Raw genomic sequence first — 19,798 nt, 5'->3', positions numbered from 1 at the left:
GTCCTGTTCCAGTCCCAGCTGCTTCTGCTGGCTGCAACACTGTCCAAATGATCTCTGCTTCTCTCTCTCTCTCTCTCTCTCTCTCTCTCTCCCTCTCTCTCTCTCTGAGAGAAAGCCTGTTTGACTCTCTCTGCCTCCAAAACCACATGACCCTCTTACAACAGCAAAACTCTCCTGCAGACAATAGCAGTGCCAGCATTCTCTTTCATCTGTTGCCTTGGTAAACAACAATCCATTAGTGAGCTCTCTTGAGCACTCTTCAAAGCTCTTGCAAAAAGGTGTGAGAAGCCACTATGTCTCCAGTCTTCCAAATAAGATGTGCTTTAAAGTGTTTGTATGTGACCTACTCTAACAAACCTTTCCCAATTTATCTCCCAAAAACATTTCTAAATACTCCGTCACGTTGACCCGCCTGAGTTCAGTGACTGGGTAGAGTTGCTGCCCATCTGTTGTGTGTGGAGGAAACTGAGGGCTAATGTTTTCACACAGAGGGTGGTGGGTGTATGGAATGGATGGCTGGAGCAGGTGGTTGTGGCAGGTACTAGTGCAACGTTTAAGAAAAAAATTGGACAGGTCCATGGGCAGGATGGTTTGAAGTGACCAATATCTGTTTAAGTTTGCAAGCACATTTTCAAGCAATATGTAATATTTTGGCAACATTTCAGTGTATACGTTAAAACATCCTTCATCCTTTACAGCACTTAATCAGTGAATGTTCTTTCACAACAGGAAATTAAATTCCTGAAGTCTCACCCAGTTTGTGTTTGGAACTGATGCCAAAATAGCCGCATAGGGGGACGAAAAATGGACAAATTTGTTGTTTGATTTCCAGGTGCAAGTTGCATCTGTTGTGATTTCACACAAAGTCTGGGATAGGAAGACCCAGAGCTTTGGACCTTGGAAGATCTGTTTGTTGTCTTCCATGGTGTGACAGCAAAGATCTCGCTTTCCAGACGTCCGTGATCTCCGTGGGTGAACCTGGCACTTTCGAGGCAAGAATTCAGCAAGATGACACATTCAAGGGCTTGAAGTTTGGAGAAACAGAATGCCTTAAATTAATTTTAATTTTTTTTTTAAACGTTTCGGCATACAGCAGGGTTTCAGGCCCTTTCTGCCCACGAGCCCATGCCACCTACATCCCTGAGGAAAACCCACGCAGACACGGGGAGACGTACAAACTCATAACAGACAGCGAGGGATTTGAACCCCAGACATTGGTGCTGTAACAGCCTTGCGCTAATTCTTGAGTAGCATAGCTTCTAGAGTGTTCTCTTCACTGTGATAAAAGGGTCATTTGATGGTAGGCCAATTTCTTTTTCAGCGGTATGTTTCGGGGAGATGTCAGAGGGAAGTTTTGCATGGAATGTATTGCCAATGTATTGGTGGTGGTGGAGGCTGGTGCAGTTGGGACAGTCAAAAGAATTAGATAAGTAGGCGGAAGTAAGAAAAAAAAGGGTTATGGGAGTGAGGTAGGGAAGGGTTGACTGTTGTGAAATAGGTCGGCACAACATCATGGGCTGAAGGCCCTGGACTGTGCTGCAATGTTCTAGTACTATGTTCTATCATGGTGGAAGGCCCTTCTGGCCCATGAAACCCATGCTGCCCAATTACACCTAATTAACCAACTAATCCTATACATTTTACAACAGTGGTTCTCAACCTTTTTCTTTCCACTCATATACCACTTTAAGTAATCCCTATGCCATCGGTGCTCTGTGATTAGTAAGGGATTGCTTAAGGTGGGATGTGGGAGGAAAGAAAAAGTTTGTAAACCACTGTTTTAATTGTCCCTCATGGACTCGTTATGTGCACAGTTTCAGGACTCTGAAGGAAATGGGCCAATGCCAATTTTTCTCAAGCCAAATATTTCAAATAAAGCACTCAACCTTCCCTTCCCAGGCTGTGGGCCGCTGGAGACTGGCTCAGGACTGGCTGAAGGGGGTACCAGGTTACCGGGCCCAAGAGGCGAGAGGAGGCCGAGGAGGGTTCCTCACCGCGTCGGAGGTTTGAATCAGGAGCTTAGGGCTGCCAATGGCCTGGCCTGAAGTCTGCGCGGTTGCAGAGGCTGTGGGAGCGCTGGAGGCGAATCCACAGACACTTGGTGACTCTGAAGGGACTCTCATTTGCTTTCCTGGCTGTAAGGGGTGCTGGTCAATTTCTGCTGAGAGTCTGCCTTACTGCAGATTAAAGGAAATTTCATCTAATGTCACATTTTCTGTTTGATGATAAGATTACCTTCGCTCTCCTCAAATGCTGATTAGTTAAAGGGAACATTGCTACATCTCCGTACCTCTAAATACATCATGAGTCTCATCCCTCTTTCCATTCATTAATGCAACCTGCTGGGCGTCTCAGTCTGTTTCACATCATAGACCTGATGGGTGAAGCTTGGTGCTAGTTAAATAGCTATAAAAGGCTAAAACATGCTGGGTTAAATTGGCTTTCATTGACTTTTAGTAAACTGTTGATCCCATGACTCTTCCAAAGAGAATTCCAACTATGTTATCCGTTGCAGAACTAGCAAGAGCCAGGCCTCTTGGCAGGGCGAGTTTTGAAACCATCGCATCCGTCTCTGAAGTCCCTATCAGCTGCAGGATCTGAACTCAGCGAGACCTTTCTCCTTCAAACTGCATGGCCTAGGTGGAAAGGATTCCAATAAAAAGCTCCTCGGAACACAGCGTTTATTTGGAAAGAACACAAAAGTTGAAGGCGAGACCATCGTGAGGTGCGACATGAAACAAAGGCTCCCTTGTAAGCTGCGGTCTGTGGACAAAAAAAAAAGATCTGTGTCAGTGTCGATGTTCACCCCAGCAATCTGGCCAGTCCCACTCACCCACCCACTCCCTGTAGCCCTGCAAATTCTTTTCAGATGTCTATTCAGCTCCCGTTTGAACTAGATCTCCCTTCTCTGCAGCCTACTGGCTATGGGCTCTAGGCAAATGTGTTAAAAACAAACTCTTTTCCTTAGCTTGAATCCATTGCTGCTCGCCTGTGTGCTCCGTATCGCCCAGGCTTCATTGCCAAGGGGCACTGGTGTCACCAGGGGGGCTGCGGACTGCACCGGGTGTCACCATCAGAGGGGCTGACACCAAAATTACTGTCTATAAAATTTTTGTGCTGTGTTTCAGAAGAAATTTATTATTTCTTTATAAAGATATCCACTAAACATTTTTTGTAAGCTGACATGTATCAATATCCCTACGAGGCTAAAACTCGATGCTCATTTACTTTTTGATCCTTCTAACGTGCTCCGGCAAGAGCTGTTGTTATCCCCAATGACCACGACGCTTTGAATCACATGGTTTCGTCAGCGCACGCTGTTGTTTTCATTGCTGCCGGTGTTTTTATAGTCGCTGCCTTTGTCAAATGTTCCGGTGTTTTAGCTTCAAAATTGTGGTCATTAGTATTTGTGACATGGGGAGAACATGCAAACTCCTCACAGACAGCACTGGACTTTGCACTAACCGTGCCACCGTGATGTCAAAACCCTCTTGCAAACCTTCCATCCTTCCAAGATTTGCAGATTATTCACAGAATCAGAAAGCCCTTCAGCCCATCAAATTGTCATCCACCATCAGCTCCCCCTTCCTTCCCACCCCTCTGGCCCTCAGACCTTCTCATCTCCCCCACTCCCAACTCTCCTCTGACCTCCCCTGCCCTCCACCTCCCCCTTTGATCTCCCCTAACCTCCAGCTCCCCCCCGACCTCCTTTGCCCTCCACCCTCCTTCTGTCCTGTCCAATGCTCCACTTCCCCAGACCTTCCTACTCTCCACCTCCCCTGACCTCCCTACCCTCCCTCTCCTGCATCTGACCACCCCACCCTCCCTCTCCCCCCTCTAACCCCTCTACACTCCACCTCATTAGGAGCAGGTGAGCCATTCAGCCAATCGGGTCTGCTCCGCCATTCAATAAAATCATGGCTGATCTGATCTTTGACTCAACTCCACCTACCTGCCTTTTCCCCATATCCCTTAATTCCTTTTTTATGTAAAAATCTTTCTAACTGAACCTCAACCGCTTTCCTGGGCAGAGAATTCCACAGATTCACTTCTCTCTGGGAAAAAAAAAGTTTTTCCTTATCTCTGTCTTAAATCTAATCCCATGAATCTTGAGGCTGCGTCCCCTAGATCTGGTCTCACCCACCAGTGAAAACAATTTACCTGCCTCTATCTTATTTATCCCTTTCTTAATTGTATATGTTTCTATAAGATCATCTCTCATGCTTTTGAATTCGAGTGAGTATAATCCCAGGCGATTTAGTCTCTCCTCGTAGGTCAACACCTTCATCTCCGGGATCAACTTGGTATACCTCCTCCAAGGCCAGTTTATCCTTCCTCAAGTATGGAGACCAGAACTGCACACAGTTCCCCAGGTGCGGCTGCACCAGGACCTTGTTCAGTGGCAGCCTGATCTCCCTGCTCTTGAATTCAATTGTTCTAGCGATGAAGGCCAGCATTCCATTTGCCTTCTTAATATCGACATTGCAGACACAACCCTCCCCACCATCAAGTACATCTACAGTCTCTGCCGTCGGAGAGCAGCAGCTATCATCAAAGACCCTCACCACCCAGCACATGCTTGGTTCTCGCTGCTGCCACCAGGAAAGAGATATAGTCTCGCACCGCCAGGTTCAGGAACAGCTGCTACCCCTCCACCGTCAGACTCCTCCTTAATCAGAGACTCATTTAAAGACTCTTAATTGTGCACTTTATTGATTTATATCTTTTATTCTCTCTGTATTGCACAGTCAGTGTGTTTACATTAGTTATCTGTTTACAGCTCTTTATTTGTTTACTTGAATACACTGGGTACAGTTTATTTTTTGCACTTCCAATTAGTGGTAATTCTGTCGTGCCCACTGGAATAAAAGAAGAATCTCAGGGTTGTATGTATGTACTCTGACAATAAATCTGGAATTGGAAGTGTCTTCCCATCTTTCCCAAAGACACGCTGTCGAAGGAGGAATTATTAGGTTGACCCATTAAGCATCTGAAGTTCCTATCTGCATTAGAATTGTGACCAGTCAGCGTGAGGTGAGGCACTGAAACTTTGTTAAAAGTTTCTCTCCCTTTATTGAACTCAGTGCATAGACTCTCTGTGTTATAAATGGAAAAAAAATGGGGGAAACTCCAAAGCATGTAACGAATATATTCAAGATTCAAGGTTCCTTTATTGTACACGTTATGTGCTATTACATGAAATTTGCCTTCGGCCTGCTGTAAGGAAAACAAGGAGTGGCCATTAGTGTTGACGGGCGCATATTATAGCATGAGAGAAAGAGAAACAAACAAGAGTCCTTTCAGATTCACTGTGGATTCGCCTCCAGTGCTCCCGCAGCCTCCGCACAGACTCCCGTTCGAACCATCAGCTGCCTGAGCTCCGACACGATCAGGAAGCCTCGGTGCCCGAGGTCCCTCGGGAGCCCTTCTTGTTCACACATGCACACACACACACACACACACACACACACACACACACACACACACACACACACACACACACACACACACACACACACACACACACACACACACACACACACACACACACACACACACTCACACACACCAAGTCTCTTCCAGAATAATCTGAGAGAAACCTAAATCTTTCCACTCTGCTAACTCCCCACCTCCCCACATATGGGCACCAGACCAAACATGATTCACAAGTCTTACATTTGTATCTATTTATACCAAAACACTTAAAGTCACTTAACTTCAAATGTTGCAACTTGATAACATAATTGAAAATTCTCTCAGAAAATCATAATTAGTAAATGCATTATTCTTGCTTTAAAAAGTCCGATAAATGAAAAGTAATATAATGTGTTGAAGTGTTTGAATTACGCGGTCATGGATGTTATTTTATTTATTTCTCATGATTGATTAAGAAGACTTTGAGAAGCAGGCTACTTTGTAAAATATTTAGCAGTGTGCTCCTGGTCCAGACATCAATTTGCTTGATATTGCATTTAATATTTTATCCACCAAGGGTGAAAATGCTGTAGAGAGCTTGAGATTTAACTGAATGGAAAGGTTGCATTGATGTAAATGAACAGCTTGGTTCACTTAAAAGCTGAGTCGGGAGAGATAAAATGAAGATGTCAACCCATAAGTGCAACCGAGCCTCATCTGTAGAGATAATGTTAACTCTTGGTTGGCAGTCAGAGACTGCAGACATGGGCAATATCTCCGGAGAGAAAATCAGCGCAGGTTGGAGAGGCCCTTCCACAGATACAGCCTGTTTCAACTTTGAGTAAAACAAAAGTCTGCAGATTCTATAATTGTAGTAAAACTTGGAGGAACTCAGAACTCACAGCGCCCACAGGAGGTAAAGATATACTGATGTTTCGGGTCTGAGCCCTTCCTCACGCTTCCTCACACCTTGAGGAAAGGGTAAAGCACAAATGTCCGCAGTCACCATGGTTAATGCTGGAGAAACACAGCAGTTTCAATAGCAATGTACCGGAAAACGCTGCTGGTTTCCGCTTCCCGTTCTCCCCAATCCCTCTGTCTTCTTTCCTCCAGCTCTCCACTCACAGAGTTTCCCCCACCCTTCCCCTTCTTGCTGGTGTGCCCCCCCCTCCCATATCCACCTATTACCTCCTGCCTGTGGGACTGTGTTCTGCCCCCAACATTTCGTTCGGTCGCCTGCCTACATTTCGAAGGGCTCAAGCCCAAAATGTTGGTCCTGTAACATTATCTTTGCTACATAAAGTACGCTGTTTGACTTGATGAGTTTCTCCAGCATCATGATTTTACCTTGAAGAAGGGCTCAGGCCCGAAACGTCGGTAACAGATCTTTACCTCCGATAGACACTGCATTACCTTCAGCATTTCCCTGTTTTCATTTCAGATTTTCATACCAGTGCAAAGTGTTCTGCAGACAGTGGAGTGCTTGAAGGAAATAGAAGCATTAAGCCCTTTAGATTTGTTCTGCCATAGATTGTGGCTGAATGACCATTTGACTTATCCACCATTTGGTTCACATCCCATTGACCCGCCTGAGTTCAGTGACTGGGTAGAGTTGCTGCCCATCTGTTGTGTGTGGAGAAGACATGGCCTGTCTTGAATGTGTGTATTGCAGGTGTTCACATGTCTTTCCTGTCTGTAACTTATTCGGAAGTCACATCACCTGTCAATCGAGGTTGGACTCCAGCCACCCATTAGTGCACACCTTGCCATTGGCTAATTTAAATCACCTAGGGTCATTATTGGCAAGAAGCACAGAATAGCACTGTATAAAACACGAATGCAGGGTACATTCTTGTCTTCCTGTCTTGTAATCCAAGCCCCAGACACCGCTCCACACCAGGTCACTACTGTGGACATCGCTGGAAGTGTCACGGGTAAGGTGTGCACTACACTAAAGGTGAGCCATAGTATTGTGATAGATCAATACTTTAAGAGAGCCGCACCCTCCGTTAGTACAGGGAACTGGATTGTGTAAGAGTCCCTGTTTGTAGTGTGTGTACTCAAATGTGTGAGCGTGTTGAGTACAGGTTCACTAGTGTTGGAGTCCAACCAGGGTCTGAGGTGAATTTCTATATCATTCCTTAAGTGAAATAGTAATCGAGTCCCATTTAACGTTCTCCCCTGTTTGTCTCCTGCGTGTTAATTAATGTTACGTGTCCAGGCTCGTCTCTCTGTGAGTCAAGCAGTGTCCTCTACGCACCAAAGGTAAAAATACATAAACAACACTTAGGGCTTGAGCCCTTCATCAAGGCATAGGAAAATGTCGGCCGGGGTCCAAATAAAAGGGTGAGGAGGGGCAAAGGCAGGAGATGATAGGTGGAGAAGAGAGGGAGGGATGACCAGGTGGGTGGAGGGGGAAGGGAAGGGAGAATTGGAAACACTGAGACACCTTATTTTCCATCTTCAGCCAGATGGCAGTAGCATCGGCTAACCTTTTCCTTCCCCCTCCCCCTTTCCAGTTTTTCCACTTCTCCCCCCTCCACCCACCCAGCCTTCCTTCCTTCCCCCCGATCGCTGCTGTAACCTCCCTCCCTTCTCCACCTATCATCTCCTGCCTTTGTCCCTCCCCCCGCCCTTTTATTCAGACACCGGCCAACATTTTCCCATACCTTGATGTAGGGCTCAAGCCCGAAACGTCGGTGATGTTTACTACATAAAGGACACGGTTTCACCAGCTGGGTTTCTCCAGCATTTTGTGTTTTTACTTCAACTGCGGCAGCTACAGATTTTTGTGATTTACTTTGTCTCTCCGTGAACCTGATGCACTTCCCACAGACCAGTTGTCCAGTGCTCCCTGGAGTTTATGCTTTCCCCCGATCACCCTGTGGAAAAGACCTTGCACTGTATATTTCTTCCAATTCAGAAATCTGACAGGTTACAAATATTGTCCTCAGTATCACAGGCAACCAGCCTCCACTCTATCGAGGATATCTGATAGAGGTGGTGCCTTAAGAAACCAGGACACCACCCAGGCCATGCCCTCTTCACTCTGCTCCCATCGGGGTAAAGGTACAGGAGCCTGAAGACAAGCACTCAGCGGCCCAAGGACAGCTTCTACCCCGCTGCCATCAAATTCCTGAATGAATATGAATCACAGGCACTGCCTCATCTTTTCCCTTTTCTTTTGCAGTAATTTATTAATTTTAAATAGCAATTTTGCAAGTGTAATGTTGTCACAAAGCAACAAACTTCCTGGCACATGTTCATGACCATAAATTCTGATTTTGATTCTGAGGGAAGCTGGCCAAAGACTATTGTAATCCAGGAAGTGCTTTTGCCGAAATTAAATTAAACATCTTCTCCCTGAGAGCTGAGGGCAGAATGTCAGCACGAAGAGTTGTTTGTCGGCGCCTTTACTGAAAAATTCTTCACATTGCTTTTGAATTTTTTCATACCTGTCCCTCCCTGTGCTTGCAACCTCCTCCAACTCTGTAGCCCCAAAGACCTTTCTCCCGCTCCTCCTTGTGGGTGCACAACTTTCATCGCTCTAACGTCACTGCTTTCTGGTGACTGGGCCCTCAGTTCTGGTGGCTCCCGTCCAAGCTCTAGCCACGGCCTTAACTCTAATTGAACCTTCATGTCTCTCACTCTGTGCAGGCTCTTCCAATTACTGAGCAGACCTTTGGATCTCTGTACAAAATCTCTTCAACCCGTGGAACCGTGATCACTGGGGGGTAAAGCCATGGATGTTGAATGACTCTGGGGGGGGACTCCCTTTGACTTCTCTATGAGAGGCATAGTTAGGGTGGACAGCCTGTTTCAGATTTCAGATTTATTGTCAGAGTACATACACGACATCACATACAACCCTGGGATTCCTTTTTCCTGCGGGCAGAATCACCAATAATTGGTAGTGCAAAAAATAAACTGTACACAGCATAAAACATGTAAGCAAATAAAGAAATGTGAACAGGTAACGAATGTAAACAAACTGACTGTGCAACACAGAGAGAACAAAACGAAAATCAATAACTTGCACAAGTAAGAGTCCTTGAAGGAGTCCCTGATTGAGTTTGTCGTTGAGCAGTCCGATGGTAGAGGGGTAGCAGTTGTTCCTGAACCTGGTGGTCTTGCAGCGAGAACAGAGCATGTGCTGGGTGGCGAGGGTCTTTGACGATTGCTGCTGCTCTCCGACGGCAGCGCTCCCCGTAGATGTCCTCAATAGTGGGGAGGGTTTTGCCTGTAATGTCTTAGGCTGTGTCCACTACTTCTTAGAGGGCTTTACGCTCAGGGGTATTGGTGTTCCCATACCAGACTGTGATGCAGCTGGTCAACACACTTGCCTCCACACCTCTGTAGAAATGTGCAGGTTTCTGGTGTCACACCAAACCTCCACAAACCCCTAAGCAAGTAGAGGGGCTGACATGCTTCCTTCACGATGCCATTAGTGTGTTGGGTCCAGGAAAGATTCTCCAAGATTGTGACTCCCAAGAACTTAAATTTGCTCACCCTCTCCACCTCTGATCCCCCAGTGATCAATGGATCATACACCTCTGGCTTTCCCTTCCTGAAGTCAACAATCAGCTCCTTGATTCTGGTGACATTGAGTGCAAGGTTGTTGTTGGTGCACCATTCAGGCCAATTTTCAATCCTCCGTCCTGCATGCTGACTTGCCCCCTTCCTTTATACAACCCATTACCGTGGTATCGTCGGCAAATTTGTAGATGATGTTATTGTCGTACCGAGCCGCACAGTCATAGGTGTAAAGTGAGTAGATCCCAGCCCTGTGGTGCTCTGGTACTAATGGAGATTGTGGAGGTGAAGTTTCTATCAATCCTCACTGATCGTGATCTGGAGGTGAGGAAATCCATGATCCAATTACACAGTGGAGTGTTAACTCCAAGTCTTGGAATTTGCTGATCAGTTTTGACAGTGTTAAATGCCGAACTTTGGTCGATAAAAGAGTGTCCTGATGTTTGCAGCTTTGCTGCCCGGATGTTCTAGAGCTTTGTGTAGGGCAGGATTGACAACCATCCAGAGGACATATGCACAAATTTAGGGGAGGTAAGTTGGGGGGGGGGAATCAGAGAGAGTTGTGGGGGCCTGGAATGCCTTACCATGGATGGTGGTGGAGGCTGGAACATTTACGAGAGACAGACACATGGATGAAGGAAAAATAGAGGGTTCTGGGGTAGCGTGGGTCAGGGACTAGGGATATAGGTGTCAGCAGAACATTGAGGGCCGAAGAGCCTGTACTGTGCTGTAGTGTTCTATGTTCTTTCTCTGGCTGTATGGAAATTCTTGCTGATAACGAATCTATGTCTGCCTTGCAGAAGGCTAAAGGAAATTTTGTGTAATATCACATTTTTTTATTTTATTGCATGACAATAAAGTAATCTTGAATACACCCTGCAGGTAGGATGAGGCGGAGCTGTAGATATGGATTGGACCAAGTAACAAGATATGACAGGTCACCATTGGTGTTATTATTCTCTGTGATCCGATGTGGCCAAGTTGTTCTTGAATACATTCCTGCAAAGCACCATGGAAATAAAATAAAATACAGTAAAACCTCTGGTATCCGGCACCTATGGGGATCGGTAGATGCCGGATAAGTGTAATTTCCAGTTGCTTGAGACTTACTTTTACAATGTTTAATACACCTGCATTAAGATTAAACAGTTTAAAAGACAAAAATACTATATTGTACTTACACTGAATAAACTTCACTCACATGAATATATAAATCTTAAAGCATTTTACTTTATTTTCAGACACATCTTTGAAAACATTTAACCATCGCTGCATCTGCAGGTTCCTCCCCCTCCACAGAAGCCGCCCGAAAGACAAACAGTAAGTTAACAGGTAAAGCCTCTGACTAGGGTGACTCTTACTAAGCAGGGATAAGGAGAGACTTTAAGAGTCACCCCAACTGGGGTCCAACCGCTCAGTCTGACTGCCGTCAGCTCTGCACTGGTTTTGAATGGGTCGTTAAAGGAGCCGACAGTGGTTTTGTTTAAAATCCCATGACCGCGTGGTCTGGGCCCAAGATGGCGGCGCCTATGATTGGCAACGGCCACGAGGGGATTACAGATTCCAGGGAAGTAGAGGAGTGGTGAAGGGCACCAGAAAACGGTGAAACCAACCCCTGTCTGAGAGTCTCTGGAGTATCCAGACTTCTTAAATTTTCCAATTATGACAGTAATCGATGAATGGGCCCCACATCTTCTCAAATTGATATTTCTGTCTTTAATGTTGTATCCAATTTTCTCCAAGCTTAAATAGGGCATAACATCATGTAACCGTGATAATAATCTTGACTTGACTTGATGAGCACTTTCCTACGCACAAAGGGCAATGTAGAGTGACCATTTCACCTACTAATCCAAATGTCTTTGGGATATGGTTGGAAACTCCAGTGCCCAGAAGAAAAATCATCGGGCGTACGCGCAAACTCCCCACGGACAGCATCAGAGGTCAAAATTAAACTTTGGTCCCTGGAGCTGTCAGGCATCAGCTCCACTTGTGCCCGCCTCATTTCCGTCCCATTAATCTTCCAACTGATGCACGCTGACAGTCGTGAGTGAGCTAAACCAACTGGCTTTAATAGAATTCTAGCATGCGCTTACGTCCCTTGGAGCCCGATAATGCTTGTGACACCTGGGACCTTTATGCCATCAGTTCTAAGGGCTGGAACAGTGCCCGGTACATCTGCCCCCTGCCAGTCCTCAGCTCCGTAACCCGGTTCGCTTGCAGAGTAGCTCAGCCTGGCACGGGAAGGTAAGAAAACATTATGAGTAAGCTAAGTGGAAGTGTTTTTTTGATTTTTTTTCTCCTTCGTTCTCAAAAGCGTTATTGATATCGGTTCACAAATACTAATGGCCACGATATTGTAGCTAAAACACCAGAAAATTTGATTATTAAAAATAACGGCAGCAACGAAAACAACAGCAGGTGCTTGTTTTTGCGCGCAGACGAAATCATGTGATTTGAAGCATCGTTGCCATTGGGGAATAATGAGAGCTCTGACCGGAAGGATCAAAAAATAAATGAGCATCGAGTTTTTGCCTCGTCGGAATATTGATGCTTGTCAGCTGGGCTGACAAAATATGTTCTTGTTGTTCGAACTAATTATATTTATTAAAAAAATATTAAATTTCTGCACAAAATATTAATGGACTGTCATTTTGGAGTCACCCCCTCTGATGGTGTTACCCGGTGCAGTCTGCCCTCCCCTAGTGACGCTGGTGGACCTCCAGCATTCCTGTGTTTTTACTGCAATCGCAGCGTCAATGCCCGTTGTCATTTTGTAAACTTCTATCAAATCTGCGCTCCAGGGAATAAAGTCCGAACTGCTGCCCACCCTCACGCCCCTTCACCTCAACGCCACTACCCTACTGAGATGATGCAAAGCATCGTGGCTTATTCAACCTTTCCACCGTTGTCTTGAGATGGCGTTGCCCAGGAACAGAGACTCGAACTGTTCGCTTATTGAAAAATGAACAGGCATTGCAAGGTTCTTTCATTACATGACCATTGAATACTCCTCACTTGATCACAATGAAGTGTAGGGTTTCTCCTACCATGGCAACAAAATGCTAATGTGTCTATTACAACACTGGGCTATTGAACTCTCAAGTGTCAATCCCAAAAATTTGTGGAGGTGCCAACATTGAGAATAAGTTACCTGAATGGTTGCGCTTACAAGAGCATAAAGCAATGAGCTCCTTATGAACTTTGAGACAATTCTGAAAATTTCACTTTGTAGCAACTTGTCTCCTGGGTTTCACAATACAGTCCTTATCACCGCTACAAGCAAAAGCTACTCTTTGTAAATTGTTGCCAGCTCAACACAAAAGAAAACAACATAAGGATTCATTGCCAGGCTGGTATTGAGGGAGTGCTGCCCTGTCAGAGGAGTTGTCTTTTAGCATGGTGCAAGGCTCATTCAGAAAGTGAGGAGGTATTGGACTGCAAGGAGGTCTTGCTTTGTGGGTACAGAATTTGGCTTGTCCAGAGAAGGTTGTAGATCAGTGGTTCTCAATCTTTTTCTTTCCACCACCTGAAGTAATCCCTTACTAACCACAGAGCACCTATGGCATCCTATGCTGTTAAAAAAAAGGTTGCAAACCACTGGTGTAGATGGTTCGCATTCTGCATGGAGGTCGGGGGCCAGTGGGATCTGTTCAGGGACCCCCACCTCTTTGGGATTTTTTTAACATATACAAATAGACCGGTTGAAGGAGTGGAATGGTGCGTTAGTAAATTTGTGGATGAGACGAAAGTTGTGGATAGTCTGAAGGATTCTCAAAGGTGGCATCGGGACATTGGTACGATTCAGAGCTGGGCTGAGAAGTGGCAGATGGAGTTTAACTCAGAAAAGTCTGAAGTTTCAGTCGGTCAAATTTGAAGGCAGAGACTGAGCAGTGGGAATCAACTGAGGGTCCGTGTCCACTGGACACTCAAAGCTGCTGATCAGTTTCAGATTTCAGATTTATTGTCAGAGTACATACACGACATCACATACAACCCTGAGACTCCTTTTTCCTGCGGGCGTGGCAGAATCACCACTAATCGGCAGGGCAAAAAATAAACTGTACAACAAAAAAAAGAACTGTAAATAGATAACGAATGTAAACAAACTGACTGTACAATGCAGAGAACAAAATCAATAAAGTCCACAAGCAAGAGTGCTTAAATGAGTCTCTGATTGAGTTTATCGTTGAGGAGTCTGATGGTGGAGGGGGAGCAGCTGTTCCTGAACCTGGGGGTGCGAGTCTTGTGGCACTGATACCTCTTTCCTGATGGCAGCAGCGAGAACAGAGCGTATGCTGAGTGGTGTGGGTCCTTGATGATTGCTGCTTCCCGATGGCAGCATTTCTTGCAGGTGCTCGCGATGGTGGGGAGAGTTTTGCTTGTGTTATCCTGCAGTGTGTCCACTACCTTCTGGAGGGCTCAGGGGTATTCGTGTTCCTACAACAGGCTGTGATGCAGCCAGTCAGCCCACTTTCCACCACAGTATAAATTTGCCAGGGTTTCTGATGTCATACCCAATCTCCTCTGCACCCCTCTCCATAGCTTCCATATCCTTCCTATAATGAGGTGACCACAACTGTTGTGGTCACCTCATTATAGGAAGGATATGGAAGCTATGGAGAGGGTGCAGAGGAGATTGGGTAGGACATTTGCGGAGATTTGTAGAATTGCAACATGACCTCTTGACTCTTAAACTCAATCCCCCTATTAATGATATCCAGCGTCCCACTGACCTTCTTAACTATCCTATCAACCTTCGTGGCAGCCTTGAGAGATATACAGATTTGGACCCCAAGGTCCCTCTGTTCCTCCACACTGTTAATTATCCAACCATTTGCAGGGCTTTATGCTCGGGGTATTGGTGTCCTCCATTCCAACGTACTTTCGACCACGTCTATAGAAATTTGCCAGGGTTGTCTTGTGAGGATAGGTTTAGTGAACTTGGTCTTTTCTCCTTGAAGTGATGGAGGATGAGGGTGGGCTGACAGAGGCAATGAGTTGATGAGAGACATGGATCGCCAGAGGATTTTTTTCCCCCAGGGCTGAAATGACTAACACAAGGGAGCATAGTTTTAAGGTGCTTGGGAGTAAGTACAGGGGGATGTAAGTTTTTCACACAGAGAGTGGTGGGTGCATGGAATGCGCTGCCATTAACAGGCAAGTACAATAGTGATATACTACAGACAGGCAGAGAGATGTAAGAAAAATAGAGGAGTATGAGTGGAGGGAGGGAAGGAGTAGATCTGGTTTTCAACTTTTTTTCCACTCACATCCCACTTTAAGTAACCCCTATGGCATTGGTGCTTTTTGATTAGTAAGGGATTGCTTAAGGTGGGATGTGGGTGGGAAGGGAATCGCTGCTCTAGACCCAATTGTTACTGAAATATTTTGCTTGAGAAAAATCGTCATTTCCTTAATGGGCCAATTTTCATAACGAGTCAATGAGGGACAATTAAAACACTGGCTTTCAACCTTTTTCTTTCCACTCACATGCCACCTTAAGCAATCCCTTACTAATCACAGAGCACCGATGGCAGAGGGATCACTTAAAGTGGGATGTGAGTGGAAAGAAAAAGTTTGAGAATCACTGGATTAGGTTATTGTGGAGTAGGTTGACATGTGTCAGCACCACAGCTGTGGGCTGAAGGGCCTGTACTGTCCTGTCTTGTCCTATGTTCTCCGATATTGATCGATGCTCTTCACTCAACCACCGGTGTTAAAATGGATTCTCTGACGGTGGAACGGTGTTGTGAAGTCTATTCTTGCCTCAGTCCCCACCTTGAACTTCAAAATGTACCTGGTTGTCTGTAAAGTGCCTTGGATTACCTTCACAACATTCAACTCGTGATACCAACAAGAGATCCTTCCGTCCTTAATCAACGATGCTTCTCAATTTTATAGTTCGACACTGTGGATGGAGCCGCATTAACAGACACATGAATACCCCCTAATATCCACAGAATATTCATACGCTTTTGCCAACCCTGTTGACCAAGTAAGTCTACCTGGCATATTCACCAACTCAACCAAAGCTTGCCAACTGCACAGAATGATTATTTTTAAAGTCTTTTGTCTTTGCAGTTGTTTGCATAAACTAAGTGGAACATAGCGTAATCCAAGAATAACTCAAACCTTATATGGGGGATTTACAAAGGCCTGCATGTCTTAAAATGAATCACTCAGCTCTATAAGCAAGGCAATTATGACTTAATTCCTGGCAATTTTAATGTACTCTGATACAATCGTATTATTTTTGAGGACGTTTTCCAAAAATGGCAGTTGTGTAACTGGAACGTATCAGGAGTATATTAATAGTTCAGTCCACTTAAAGACATTCTTGATAAGATAAATGGTGACACTGTGAGTTAGTGATCCAGAGACCAATAGCCTATATGGGGAAGACATTAAATACAACAAAATAATATTCTGGAACTAGTGGCCGTAAAATTTAACTACCTCACCAGCGTGCGATGTGGAAGGAACCCATTTTGACTTTGTTGTTTCCCTTACACACTACTGCATATGCTCATGTTATAGTCGATCCATGTCCTGTCGTCCGCACTCCCGATGCCTTGACCGCCCGCCCATCTGAGCCCTTAATTTTCCCCAACGTGGACTTACCACCCGGTTATGGCCACCAGAGCTCTCGTCGCCCCGCCCGCGAAGCCTTGCCCCGGCTGCTGGCCCACCAGAGCTCCTGACGCCCCGGCCACAGACTCCCTTCTCGGCCCTGGCCGCCGCCCATCCAAGCTTGCAGCTTCCCGAGCGCAGTCTGACCCGACCATCTGAGCTCCCGATGCCTTGAACAGCCCGGGTGCTTACCACAGTCAAAAGTATGGCCCGTGTAAAAGTCAGCCCCGCCCCGCCCCCCGAAAAATGTGACATTAAAAAAATGGGTCCGAAGGACCCGAGTATATATGGGTATTTCCCGTGAAGAAATCGCAGGGAGGAAGCTTGCCCCCTTGTGTGCATGAAAACTTAACGGCTGTGCTGCGATTCAGGGAAGTCTAATTTAGAATGCTTTGACGGTGTTTAATGGATACAAGCCGGCCCACGAAGAGATGTGTAAAATAGCTGAGTTGCCATTCAAGACCCAGTAATAATCTGCTCCACCAACAAAGGTTCTGTAGAGACCCCTTGTTATTAATCTCTCATTTCCATCACTACTGCCTAAGCTGTACTAACAGAGCTGAAAACATTGGAGCAGCAGAACCATTTTCTGATGGCAGAGGGAAGTGGCTTATCAATCGTTCCGTCCCTTCCTTTTGATGGAATCTCTTGAAGCATTGTCCTAAAAAAAGAAATAACATTGATTAGAGAAAGAAGCATAGGTTGGAGACCTTCCCCTTCTACACTCATGCCAATTTTGAAATGTTCTAGCACTAAGAGAGATATTCGTACAATAAGGACAAATTGCACTGGACAACAATTTTTTTTGGCTTCCTGAAAAAACATTGGGGATTATGATAGACAACTTCAAGCTGAACGCACAGAATTTCAGATTTGCCGCATCACGTAGGATGTTAGAGAATCATTAAATTAATTTTAGCATGTTTAATCGCACCATGATGCGTTAGTTCAACTGACCTATCAATGTTTTTCCGCTGATTTTCGTTTGTACTCGGCATCTGATGCCTCTCATGTCAGTGTCGAACAATATCGGCCGTCGCTGATGGATTCAAGTTGCCCTGGCATCGCTTTTCCATGGTCACAATGTCCCGGTGAAACCCTTCACTGTGTTCGTCCCTGACGGCACCAAGATCGGCGGGGAAGGAGTCCAAGCGTGAATGCAGAAAATTAATTTTCAACGACAAGTTGACATGGTTTTGTACGCTTGAAATATGACAGGAAATCACAAAAACGGTAAGCGTTAGGAAAATCTTAAGGTGATTTTCGTGATTAACATCCCAAGATCCATAGAATACACCCAAAGTGTTAAATGCAACCTAGATTGTATACCTAAAATGGATGAGGGGGGGGGTGGGGAGGTGGCTTGGGAGGAGGGAGGGGGGGGAGAAAAAGTCACTGTATATGTGTGAAAAAGAAAAAGTGTATATCATGGCTAATGTGATTTATGGTGTGAAAAATAAAAAAATTAAAGAAAAAGAAGCAAAATCTTCATTGTCCAGTGTAATAAGGAGAAGTACAGACCATAGAACGCTACAACACTGAAAACAGGTCATTCAGCCCTTCTAGTCTGTGCTGACCATTGTTCAGCTAGTCCCAATAACCTGCTCCCATTCCATAACCTTCCAGACCTCTCACATCCAGGTACCTATCAAATCTATTCTTAAGATCAAGCCTGTATTCACCACATCAGATGGCAGCTTGTCCTACACACCCACCGCTGCATTCATGCCAATTTTGAAAGGCTACATTTAGTACCCTAAAATAGATATTCACACAATCAGAATCAATTATTAATCATGAGGTCAAATGCAGTTCTTGTCTTTATCCTAGTATTTTGGTTGTGCTTGAGCTGGCTGTGATCAGACATCCGGCCAGTGGGTAGATTGCTGTCTGAGACGCGGAGAAGCCCTTGATTTCCGAGAGCAGCCATACAAACAGTTAGCAGCCCAGGCCAGAGTTGTCTCTGTAGAAAAGGGAGGGTTCAGACCTAACAACGTCCCTTCCTCACTGACGATCGGCACAGGCGCTCCTCAAGGACGCATCCTCAGGCCAGAGTTGTCTCTGTAGAAAAGGGAGGGTTCAGACCTAACAACGTCCCTTCCTCACTGACGATCGGTACAGGCGCTCCTCAAGGACGCATCCTCAGGCCAGAGTTGTCTCTGTAGAAAAGGGAGGGCTCAGACCTAACAACGTCCCTTCCTCACTGATGATCGGCACAGGCGCTCCTCAAGGACGCATCCTCAGGCCAGAGTTGTCTCTGTAGAAAAGGGAGGGCTCAGACCTAACAACGTCCCTTCCTCACTGACGATCGGCACAGGCGCTCCTCAAGGACGCATCCTCAGGCCAGAGTTGTCTCTGTAGAAAAGGGAGGGCTCAGACCTAACAACGTCCCTTCCTCACTGACGATCGGCACAGGCGCTCCTCAAGGACGCATCCTCAGGCCAGAGTTGTCTCTGTAGAAAAGGGAGGGCTCAGACCTAACAATGTCCCTTCCTCACTGACGATCGGCACAGACGCTCCTCAAGGACGCATCCTCAGGCCAGAGTTGTCTCTGTAGAAAAGGGAGGGCTCAGACCTAACAACGTCCCTTCCTCACTGACGATCGGCACAGGCGCTCCTCAAGGACGCATCCTCAGCTCTACTCACTCCTGCATCCATGACTGTGTGGCCAGGCACAATTCAAAGGCCGTCTGCAAATATGCCGATGACCATGAATCACAGGCGGCAGTGGCGAAGCGTAAAGTAATGAGATAGGTCTACTCGTTGCTACAGCAACAACCTTGCTCTCAACGGTAGCAAAACCAAGGAATTGATTGTGGACTTCAGGAGAGGGGAAGCCAGGAGAACACAAACCTGTCCTCCACAAGGGGTTAGCAGTGGAGGGGGCTAAGAAATTCAAATTACTGGGTGTCAACATCTTCGACGATCTGCCCTGGGGGCTTCAATATCGATGCAGTCCAGAAGGTGGCTTGCCAGCAGCTAAATTTCATTTGAGTTTGAAGAGGTTTGGTCTGTCACCAAAGACTCTTGGAGATTTCTACAGACGCACCGTGGAGAGCATGGAGGTGCCAATGCGCAGAGCAGGGAAAAGAACGGCCAGCGCCACCATGGGCACTAGTCTTCCCTCCATCGAGGACATCCACAAGAGGCGGCGGCGCCTCAAGAAAGCAGCCTCTATCCTCAAAGACCCTCACCACCCAGGTCATGCCCTCTTCAC

Source organism: Narcine bancroftii, chromosome 11 (assembly GCF_036971445.1).
Source record: "Narcine bancroftii isolate sNarBan1 chromosome 11, sNarBan1.hap1, whole genome shotgun sequence".
Lineage (NCBI taxonomy): Eukaryota > Metazoa > Chordata > Chondrichthyes > Torpediniformes > Narcinidae > Narcine > Narcine bancroftii.
Note: the sequence above shows the minus strand (reverse complement) of the source record.